This window comes from Dermacentor andersoni, chromosome 3 (genome assembly GCF_023375885.2).
Source record: "Dermacentor andersoni chromosome 3, qqDerAnde1_hic_scaffold, whole genome shotgun sequence".
Classification (NCBI taxonomy): domain Eukaryota; kingdom Metazoa; phylum Arthropoda; class Arachnida; order Ixodida; family Ixodidae; genus Dermacentor; species Dermacentor andersoni.
Genome location: NC_092816.1, coordinates 215,000,955 through 215,012,426, shown reverse-complemented (window position 1 = coordinate 215,012,426; position 11,472 = coordinate 215,000,955). Strand labels below are relative to the sequence as shown.

The 11,472-nt window shown below is 43.4% G+C and overlaps 1 long non-coding RNA gene across 2 annotated transcripts; it reads left to right on the top strand.

The window, feature by feature from the left end:
• Positions 1-3,442: 3,442 nt before the first annotated feature.
• LOC140216649 (uncharacterized) lies at positions 3,443-10,565 on the top strand. Of its 2 annotated transcripts, XR_011893226.1 has the most exons (4): positions 3,443-3,931; positions 4,898-4,966; positions 6,010-6,090; positions 8,407-10,565. It is a non-coding gene; the product is annotated as an uncharacterized lncRNA (long non-coding RNA). The 2 variants fall into 2 exon arrangements; XR_011893225.1 differs by lacking the exon at positions 3,443-3,931 and having other exon boundaries at positions 3,950-4,966.
• Positions 10,566-11,472: the final 907 nt, after the last annotated feature.

Genomic DNA, 11,472 nt, shown 5'->3' with positions numbered 1-11,472 from the left:
GCTGCTTGCCGACTATGCGTGGCCGTTCGTTATCCTCGATCGTCTAAGCGAAGTGAACTACACGATTGCACGTCTCACTTCCTATGGTCGCTGTTAGCGCAAGACTGAAGTTACGCACGTTGCCGCCCGAAGCCGTTCACACTCAAGAAGCAGGAGTGACTCACCCGGAGGACTTTGTCTAGGAGAGGAGGAATGTTACAAAGGGTCAATGCAAGCAAAATACGCCGGAAGCGAGAGTGCAGAGAGAGGAGGATGACGTTGCTCCTACTATTTTCACGGTCATTTGTGCCTTGGGGATTATTAAAGCATTAACCTCTCCGGAGACCGTAAAAATTTATATATATATATATATATATATATATATAGTTGAGAAACGTCGCATTCTATCTTACGGACGTTGCGAAAGTATGGTTTCTAAACCATGAAGCCGACCTCACTTCGTGGTTGGTCTTCAAGACCAACTTTACCCAAGTTTTCGGTCGGCCTGCAGTAAGAAAGCTTCGTGCAGAACAAGGTTTGCGCACACGATCCCAAGAGGCCGGAGAAAACTTCACGAGCTACATTGAGGACATTGTCGACCTTTGCAAACGGGTGAATGCGTCGATGTCAGAGTAGGAGAAGATCAAACATATAATGAAGGGTATTCAGGACGACGCATTTCAAATGTTATTATCGAAGAGTCCTCACACTGTCACTGAAGTGATAGAATTGTGCCAGAGTTACGACGAGTTGCGCAGGCAACGGCTTCACACCCGACGTCCCACCCCGCCCGCCGACTCTCTACCAAGCCTTGGAGTCAACGACAACCATGCTGCTCTCTTCGTAAAAATCCAGGAATTCGTTCGTGCAGAGGTCGCCCGCCAGCTATCTTTGATATCTTCTGTCCAGGAACCACCACCTGCTTTGCATCCTACGATCCGCGACTTCATTCAAGAACAAGTATCTCAAGCCGTTCCTCCACACTCTAAAAACTAGGTAGGGTATCGCAGGAGTGAAGCTGCCGGTTCACTCTTCAAAGCGTCGTTTTACTCTCGCAAAATGTCGAGGAGAGTGAAATGCATTGTTCACTCTGTCACCAAGGAGAGAGTGAAATGTGCTTATCACTCTCCCCTTCAGAGAGAGAGAGTGAAAAGACTCTTGCGACATTAGAAAAGAGAGACTCTTGCGGCAATAGAAAACAAAACGTAGCGTAATCTTCTGCTTCAACTGTAGGTGGCTGGCCCCGAACATGGCAATGTATCATTTATGCACGCTGAGCAAAGAACACATCGTTTTGCTTCTAAGAGAACAGGCCGCCGCAGTTCAAAGGAACGCGTAGCGAGCGCTCTACTTTTTCACTCGGAGTGGCTCCACCGCGCGCGCGCGCGCTCAAGATCGCGGAACAACACAGCACCGGAGAAGGTGATCCTTCCAGCGAGCAAAGGCCAGCCGAGGGAGATCGTGTGTCAGCCATCTCGCGTCGCTACGAAAACACGACAGTCGTTCGTCATGCCTTGGATATAACAACAAATCCTCCACGGTAAGTGAATTCTAACTTAGGTGCACATTCTCCGTATATGTCATGCTATCGCCAGGAAGTCGTCGCTGCGCTTAGCCGACGCGATTGACAAAGGACTAGGCGTACGCGCTGTCTCTCGATGTCAATCGAAAAAGCCAGTCGTCGCGATAACTGCATGTGATTTTATCACTTTGCCGTTGTCCGTAAGAGCTTTAAAAATCACAAACGCTGCCAGAACTATGGTATGTTCAATAAGACGCCAGGCGAGAGGACGCTTAAAATGGTTAGTTCACCAGCCCGTGATTCCGAGCCTATGCGGAGCGTGATTAGCGTGCGTTTTGTGTGTTAGAATTTATTCAATTTGGCAGTCTACTGTGTACGGAACGCTGTTGAACTAAGGAATCACATAACAGAAGGCGTCATTTTGCTGGCAGCATGCTTTATTTTTTATAAATAAACCGCGCGCTTGACGGTGTCTCGCGCAGGGGGAATCTGCGACCACTGAAGTTACGTGCAGCACCAGTGCTAGTTAGAAACTTTGCCGCAGGCATTCAGCTGCATGCTGCAAGAGGTCAGTTGGGCGCGTTATCTTGAACTTACTGAAAACGCATGAGGAATCCATGTTTTATGCTGAAAAAAGTATAAACCCCATATAAGCGATCTTGCGCGCGGCAGCTACAAGCGACGCGACGGAGATGGCTGTCGCGTTCGCTCGTCGCCTACAAGTCGTACTCCGTGCGAGCGACGATTTTGAGCGACGCCTCCCCGGTGTTGCCGGCATGAGGGCTGCAGTCACGCGTGACGCGTGCTTTAGTAATTTACGTTGATGTATTTTACTATAAAAAGTAGCATAAAATATTTCCGGAGGTCTTGCAGTACGTTCTTATCCTTGCACGTATAAAAATTGAATCATTTGCTCGTTCCGCGCGACAATCGGTAGTATTTGAGCGATGTATGTAGCACATCCAGTTACGGCTTCGCGCTATTGGCTAGTCGCTCATAGCACTTCTGGGCGACGAGCGACGATTTCTAGATTTCCAGAACCGAGCCATCTGTTCAAGCGACGGCCCGTTTTGTCGCTCGAAGCCGTCGCTCGTCGCCGTCGCGCACTAAATCGCTCTCACAGTGTTTATCCCTAAGACTGAACTGTTTTTGCTCATGTTGAAATGGTGTGATTATAGGTCTGGTTTTGTCTCCTGTTGCGGTTTTCGTGCACGGTGCGAAACTGAAAGGATGCTTATGTCTACGAACTCGGTGAATTGTCGAGCAGCTAGTTACGCATCGGCATCGAATATAACGGCTGCTGTGTGGAATTACAATTGCAGGGGCGCTTTGCATACGCTTATTGTTTTGGACATGCCTGTGCATTTGCTAATATGAGTTGGCGTGTCAGAGTTATGTCATATGAACAGCTAAATCAGCCTTCCTCTGGGGGTTACAAGCGTAATGTGTGCATTTTGCTATAGCATGGCAGATCAAGATGTGTTTATCGCTTGAATATTTTTAGTAGAGAAATAAAATATCAAAATAAAATGTTGCTTTAATTCCGTGTTACCAGTCTGTCGTACACAGAACAATAGGTTGGTGTAATAAACTAATAACTGTGGTTTAACTGCAACTTTTACATGCCTACAAGAATCTAAAATGCTAGATTTCAAACTGCAGCAGTATTCGGGTCTGTCAAAAATGAACTCCACTGCGCACCTCATGCATGAAAATAAGTTCATGCCTTTTAGTAAGCTTAGATGCAGGCCGCAGTGAACTTGTTAGTATTGAAATGTGGGTAAGCTTTCCATAACAAGCCTTGTTGCCCTTTTTTATAGGCACATCCATATATCCATTGAGCTGAAGGACAATATTTTCATCCCTACTGAGCATCATGTTTGCAGCTATAATGCTCAAATTATGGCTTCAGCAGTGGCACAACCAGGGATGGTGCGGGGGGGGGGCACACTGGGCACGTGCTTAGGATGTGTCACAAGTGGTGTTTGCGATACACCAGACTCATGACAGACCTATGACGTCTGAAAATGACCAATATTCTATTCATTAGCAGGAGTATTCTAACATTCATGAAAAACAAGGATGAACTGTGGTTTATTTGTTTTTTTGCTTAAATCTAAAAATTGAAGTTAGTTTAGCAGTTGACTGTTGCAGTCATTTGGATGTTTTGCATGCATTTCACTAGGAAGACTAAGAGCTAAGACTTTTTTATTGCCATGGCCTTGACTGTCTTGATGTTTTTTTGCACCATGCCCTCGTGTTGACTTTTGCATACGATATTTTTCAGGCACCCGCTTTATATAACGCAAGAAGGCAGCTGCAAGGACACGAGAATGTGAAAGTGCCAGTGCAGCGCGACTTCACGTAGTGCAGAGGAGCCAATGCCAAAAAATCAAAATACATTGGCATGTTATTTGGACAAGAAAACTAGTATGTTGGTATATTGGGTGTACCATTTGACCAAATGTCAACAAAATCAAGATACAGTATGTTACACGAAAATGAAAATTCTCACGTGCTCCAGGCAGTCATCTTAACATGGTATATTTATGTAATGTCTCTGATTGGAAAGTCAAATCAAGTATGCTCTCTGGAGACAAACACATAGCAGCAAGTGTCACTGAAAAGTTAAAAATGTGTTTTAAGAATGCTGATTAGTTCTGAGAAGTGACGGCTTTTTGTCTTGCCTCTCAACAGATATATCCATGTGATAAAAAAATAGTGGTACAATGAAATTGCATATTTGCTTAGCGAAATGATACATACTTGCAATGAGCACAGTGCCTGTGTTTACTATAAAAAGCAACAGCCTATGCTTGGTTAGGTTAGGCCCACTACAACATGCAGGCATGGGTGATTGGCGCTTTTTTTATTTCTGTGTCGTGAGGTTTATTGACGTGTGTATAGGTGCAGTGGCACGCAGTATGGCTAGTACAAAAAAGGGGGGGGGGGGCAGATATATGTAGCTCACTGTACACGACACAGGGCAAAGGAAATCCGTGTTCAGCAACTATGTTAAATGCCATGTACGTAAATTTTACAACGCTACTCGTTCGAAGCGCGCACAGGTGCATATTGAAGAAAAGTTTCCAGGGTAGATAATTTAGTTCGTAATTTACACTAATTTTGCTCTAACCACGAGACATAATAATTTGAATATACTGCACGGAAAAACCTAGAGCGAAATAAATTGTGTGTCAGCTTCATGTGTATACATATAGTCTTTCCTATGCATCAGGTTTTTTGCGTAATGCATTAACAGTTGACAGCCTATCTTATGATGTGTACTCTGTTTACATTACAGTTGTTTATTAGTTTACTCGTTTGTTTTGCGACTGATGAAATGCCGGCATATATATATTTTCAACATTTGACATAACCCTGTATGTTTTGCAGGGACAACCCAGGACGTGCATTTCTCAGCACCCAGTCAACTGCCAAAAGTGACTCAAACACAGGCCACCAGTAAGTGGACATCAGTTGCAATTTCACATTATGCAGTTGGCGGCTGCCTTGTACGGAGGCTTTTTTTTTTAATGAGATGGTGATGTCGTTCTAATGTACATTTTGACCACAAAGGTGCGATCATGTCTCACAGAGGCCTATATGGTTGCTATTCTCTGCGAGAGACGTGTTCTCGTGTTCGTGAATAATTTGTGTTTGGCAGTATTGTCGCCCAATGAGTCGGATATAAACACTAACTCGCCACTGCCGGCAAGTAGTTGCGAGAAACGCATTATGACGCTGTAAAGTTATTTCAATAATTCGAAGGAAAGTTTTGCAGCAGGAAAAAAGGTTGCTATTCCAGGTAAACATGTCTTTTTCTCACAGGTTATTTAGCCAAACTGTGAATGCATGAAATTCGTGACTTATGAATAGATTTTAATTTGTTTAGTAATGCTTCTAAAAGAGACTAGAAATAGCATGTGACTACCTCTGCAATCAGCAGATCATACATTTACAGTCATAAGTGGCAGTTCCATGCAGTCTCGCACTTTATATAACCTTTCCTTTCACCAACATTGGAACTGGTGGCTGCGTTTTCAGAAGTGCACTTGACACTGTATATGTATGTGTGAATTCGGTTTTCTTTGTATGTGTCGGCTCACTGACAAACAGTGCAAAAATCTGTTGTACCATGAGCCTGACGACGCCTTCTGCTGCTAGAAATGCGGCACTTCGTATTTTATAGTACTGCATGACATTTAAATCAAAGCTACCACATAAAATGATCAAGAAAACTAACCGCTGTTATAGCTGTTTTCCTCAAAGAACGCTTGTCCTTTATGGGCTATGTTAATCTGAGCTCTCCACCGATGTTTCAGTAGTATTCCTTAGTGAGTGAGAGATTGGGGGCAATTAATCGTGTTAGTGTTTAAGTGGTGTCCTAATTATGTGCATTTGTTCCAACAAAGTTGTCTAGATTACTTTATTGTGTAGTGTAAAGCTTATGAAACCATCAGCAACTACTGAGTTGCTAACACGCATATGGATTTGTCACTATACAGGTGGAACTCGGCTGTACCACTGCAGTGCTGCGGAAATTACCTTCACCAGCGGCTTTGCAACAGCTGTTTCGCAGCATGTCGGTATGTGTTAATTTATAATTATGTTATGATGGGCTAGTATTATGGACCACTGCTACTCTGTATTGTGACAGATCCATATGATAAGGGATGTAATGGGCACAGCAAAAACCTTTGAATTTTTTACTATGGTACATAAACCGGCTCTCCTTTTCGTTACTGGAGCAGGAGAGAAGGGCATGCAGGCACTCCTGAATGTACATATATTTCAAAACATGAGAGAGACATATGCACACACACACACACAAAATTAAACTAAAGGCAGGGACGTTCCATCATTCATCTTGAATTGAATTGTGCAGCGCAAAAATACAACACAGACCACAGAGAAGCACACATGTTAACAGGTTTGATACACACGTTAGTTCAACAGATTTGATACTTCAAGTGTGCTATTTTACACAAGGGGGAAGGGAAAGGGGAGAAAATCTGAAAAAAAAGCGGAGTGGAAAAAAAGGAATCGTGCCAAAAAGCATGAGAAGCATCGCGCAGCCAGGATCACCAGCAGGACATCTAAAAAGCACTCTGATAAAATTACACACAGGACAACCTTACGTATAGTTTGTTTCAATCAACTCAGATCACATGCAGCCATTACTGCAATCAAGTTGTTTCCTTATGTCATATGAGGGAATGATGTGGGCCCAAAAAACTGTTTAGAGCTGAAGGATTATGTTCCATTCTAGCCTCATTGCCTGCTTTTTTATCATATTGTTATCAGCTGCTTATGTTAGGGACAAAAACTAAGAGTACGAACTGTTTCCCGATTCGCCATTCCACACAACATGTCCTTGTGACTATATGTACATGCAGATGATCCATAGTTGAAAAATATTCAGTACAGTAGAATCCCATTACAAGATGCACTTGGTTGTAAGAGACATCTGAAAATGGTTTGGTTGGTTTTCCGATGTTTGCCACGTTAACAATCCTGTATACAAGAGACACCTTTGTTACTAAGGATGACTTTTTAAGTATTCACTACTTCGAAGGGACACAACCCAGACACATTCACTTTGTGCACCTTGTGTGCTCCGAAGGGCGTAAAGATCACGCAATCCTTACACAAGTCAATCGCGCATGTCTCTTTTAGCATGAACCAGAAAAGGAGGGCAACGAGGACAGTGCAGGGCAGAAAGTGTCGGCAGTTGAAGCTGACGAGCGTCTAAGAGCACCTCAAAGGTACTGCGAGCAACAAGGCTTGCAAAGTGAAGTGTTTAAATTCCAGAAGTTGGGAAGGAAGCTAACACAATCTACAGTCACTAAAAAGCTGTGAATGTCTTCTTTAAAGGGCCCCTAAACCACCGAGGTTGAAATTTAGTTGCGGTGTTGCAGTTCTACACAATAAGGCAATGAACAGGTAGCCACGAGAATATTTCGAAACGGTGCAGTAATAGTGGAGCTACGTGTGTTTGATTATCGAAAAGTAGTCCCCACTCATTTTACTCTTTCATCTGGTACATGCCATATGGACAGTATCGTCTTTTCCTTGCCTAGTACACCTCCAAATGTTATGGGACAGGCCAACACCAACGAGCTCTGTTGCTGCCGCGCTGGCCCGTCGTCCCGCGAGGGGTGGCGCTAATACAACGGAACTATATGGCGACTCGTGTTGAAGAGCCTCATAGGGAGACCCTTCTGTTGGCGTTTCTGTTCTTTGCCCCCATTGGCTGCCCACAATGGCATCGCGCGCAACGCGACGAGGAAGAAGGAGTGTGTGTATTTGCTTGCAGGCCTTGCCGGCAGTTGTACACTTTCGTTCGACCAATCGACAGCACCGGAAACTGGTGACATCATCAGAGACAGCCTGGTGACGTCAGGACAAACTGGGGGGTGCAGGATAGGTCCAGAGAGGCGCACGGGGTCATTTTCTTCATATTGTGGTGCTCCGGCAGTGCTACGGGCTCTGGCATTTGGCTTCGTCGATCGTGACGGCATTCTGATTTCGATACGCGTGTTTACTTGAAATGTTCAAAAAATGTCGAGAAGTGGTTTAGGGGCCCTTTAAGCCACCCTGCGCATTTATTCCTTCAGATATATCAAAACATACTTTAGTGATGATGCATAATAAAGTGATCTAGTCTGGCTCCTCAGTGTCTCAAAATTTTTGGTTTCGAGAGACATGTTTCCCGTGCCTCTTGAATATCTTCTGATGAGGCTTTACTGTAATATACACAAACAATTGTGTAACTCCTCCTGCAAGTATTATTCATTAAGCCCGGTCACTTATGTGCAAAGCTTGTGGTTAAGTCTTGATGTCCGTACTTTTTAGAGCTATGTTTATTAATTCATGCTGTTCTTATTGGTTCTTCGATGCAGGAGACAATGCCTACGAAATTATTGGCCCTGATCATGAGAGCCCTCAAGGGGCAAACAACATCTCTGTTGCAGAAGTGAGCCCGGTACCACTTGGAAGTTACCATGACAGATGACACGGCAGCAATAGATACAGAGACTGCCACGTCTACTGCAGCTGCAACAGTGTACGAGGCAAGCAGCAGCGCGTCAGCATCAGCAGCAGTGTCAGAAGGAACCACACCAGGCCTGGTAGAGCAACATGCGTGCTATCACTGACTTTTTTTGTAGTGGATACAACTCATTTGCTCAACATACAAAAGCTTTTCACCACGACTGTGAGCCAGTGTTTTTGTGCAGCAAGTGCAAGACTAAGTTAGGTGTTATAACACAGTACAAGCATCACTTTAATATATGCAAATGCAAGCATATTACAGTTGTTGCCTCCCCAGCCAGCCCACATAGTGACAACAATGTGGAACACATGGTGGGACACACCTCTCCCCCATTACAAGATAGTAGAGACTGTCAGTGTTGTTGCTAGATTGACTGGTCTTTGTAGGCAACTAGGACAACACAGGTGTCATAAGATTGTTGTTGATGTTGTTGTTGAAGAGGTAAAAAAGAAGTTTGATGCAGCTGAAGTGCCAACTGATATTGAGCAAATCAAAAGCAACCACCTGAGAAAGCAACACTATCGAAATTTGGGTATCTATGTGCCGCCAACTCTGGTAAGAATGGCATAGGACAGAAGTGTGATGAAAATCACACAGACACTGCTGTTGCATCACTGGCCACAGTGAGCAGCGACTTGTAAGGCAAGAGAGTCAACTGAAACTAACATTATGATATAGTGTCATGTTCCCATGTGACCACTCTTCAAGTTATTTTGCAAGATACAGCTCAACCTCCAGAAACGAGACTGCAACTTGTCTGTAAAAAAGCTTTCACAAAAAATTATTCATAACACTATTAACATAGCAGTATGTTTTTTTTTTGTGTCGGTTCGAGGTTCCCGGCTCTCCATTAATGCAAAAATTGGGGAAAAAAAGAACATGTGTCGTACTTACACCTTTTTAACAAGTACGAGGGGGACAGAACATTTCTAGTCATGCATCTTCATCATACCATCAAGTTTTTAAATGCCTTTTATAATTATTATTACCAGTTATATCTGAGTGCATTGTATGCATGTAGCAGGTGTAAAATCAGGTCAGTTGGATCAGATGCCTTATCTGCAAGCGAGCCCTATATTCAAGAAATTTGAATTGAAATAGTTACGTTAGAGACGGAGTCTTTCTGCACTTTATTGCCTGTGGTTTAAGCATTGCTCAATACTTTTGTGGGTGGCAATTTCAACCGGCACAGCACTGCGCTTTGCCACAGTCACATTTGTCTTCAAAGCGGTGTTTACCATTTGTGTTGATCTGTTTGTGTATGCATAGAGCAAGTTTTTAATTTATATTTTTCTGCATTCTTGTGCTTGCGCTAAGCTTGTATAAGGCAGTTACAAAATGTGCGTCACTATAACGAACTCTTCTGTTGAGCTTACACTTGCAAATAATCGTGTTCAGATGTCCGCACTTCTATGCGGGTGCACCGCTAGCTTTGTGTATGTTCTCATGTTTGTATAAAGCTTATATAAGCTAGTTAGAAAATGTATGTCACTAAGCATTGTGATATTCTTTAAAGAACTGCTTGGTTGGTTTTACACTTGTGAATTAGTATTGAGGCGGTGGTATTCCCATGTATGCCCACTGCTAGCTTTCTGTGTCCTCACGTGTTTGTATTAAGTTTCTACAAGGGAGTTACAGCATGTACGTCACTAAGCGCTGTGATATTTTTTAAAGAACTGCTTTGTTGGTTTTACACCTGTGAGTAATAGTACTCGGGTGGCACTAGTCATGTGTAGGTACACAGGGACCATTTGTATACATTATGCTCATGTAAAGCAGTTACAAAGTTATGTCACTAATTACTGTGATATTTGTTGAATTGCTGTGATGGTTTTACACATGTGAATAATAGTGGTCAGGACACAGTACTTGCGGTGTATAGTTGAATTTATACACTGCCAAGACATGGGCTGTATACGTACCACAAGAAATGTATGTCATTATATTGTTGTGATTATTACTGTTTGGATTTTATTAAACTGTAATAAAATTGTTTCTTGTATCTATTGAGGTATGGCAATTTGTCATGCAACCAAACTGAGGACCTGCACTTGTGCATACAAATAAACAGCTAATTTAAGAGTATACTGCTCATATTCTGCTAAACCAGTTTAACAAATCTTGTACTACAATGCTGGAAAAATGACAGAGCTGACTCGGATGTACAGAAAAAGTTCTGCACTGGCTGAAGGACTGCCCCACACTGGAGTTCGTAATGTTGCGTTTATTGGAGTAGAACAGAAAGTGCACTTCTATTAAAAATGCGACAGTCGGTGCAGAAACATAAGGCAGACGAGCGGATGTGGCACATTTTTTTCAGGGCCCTCCATGCCTACTAACCCGCCGTGGTTGCTCAGTGGCTATGGTGTTGGGCTGCTGACCACGAGGTCGCGGGATCGAATCCCGGCCACGGCGGCCGCATTTCGATGGGGGCGAAATGCGAAAACACCCGTGTACTTAGATTTAGGTGCACGCTAAAGAACCCCGGGTGGTCAAAATTTCCGGAGTCCTCCACTACGGCGTGCCTCATAATCAGAAAGTGGTTTTGGCACGTAAAACCCCATAATTAAAAAAAAAATTATTCCATGCCTACTACTGCATTTCTAGTCCTCCTGTGCTCTGCGTATAAGCCCCTGTTCAGCCAAGGTTTTTACTCCATGACAGTTGTTCTACTGGGTTCGTAGCAATATTGAAGAAAAAAATTCAATGGTTTTCAAGGACTTTCGAGGCCCCGACACAGTAACTTCAAGGACCTCGTGCAATGTGTGTAGTAGTTTGGACAGGCAATAACTTGTTCAAGAACACCGTTAACTTTAATGCAAACAAAAGAAAACTAAACAAATCGCATTTCAGTGATTTCAAACATTTGAAAGACTGCTAATTTGCCTTTCACCGCCCACCACTAAACGCACAC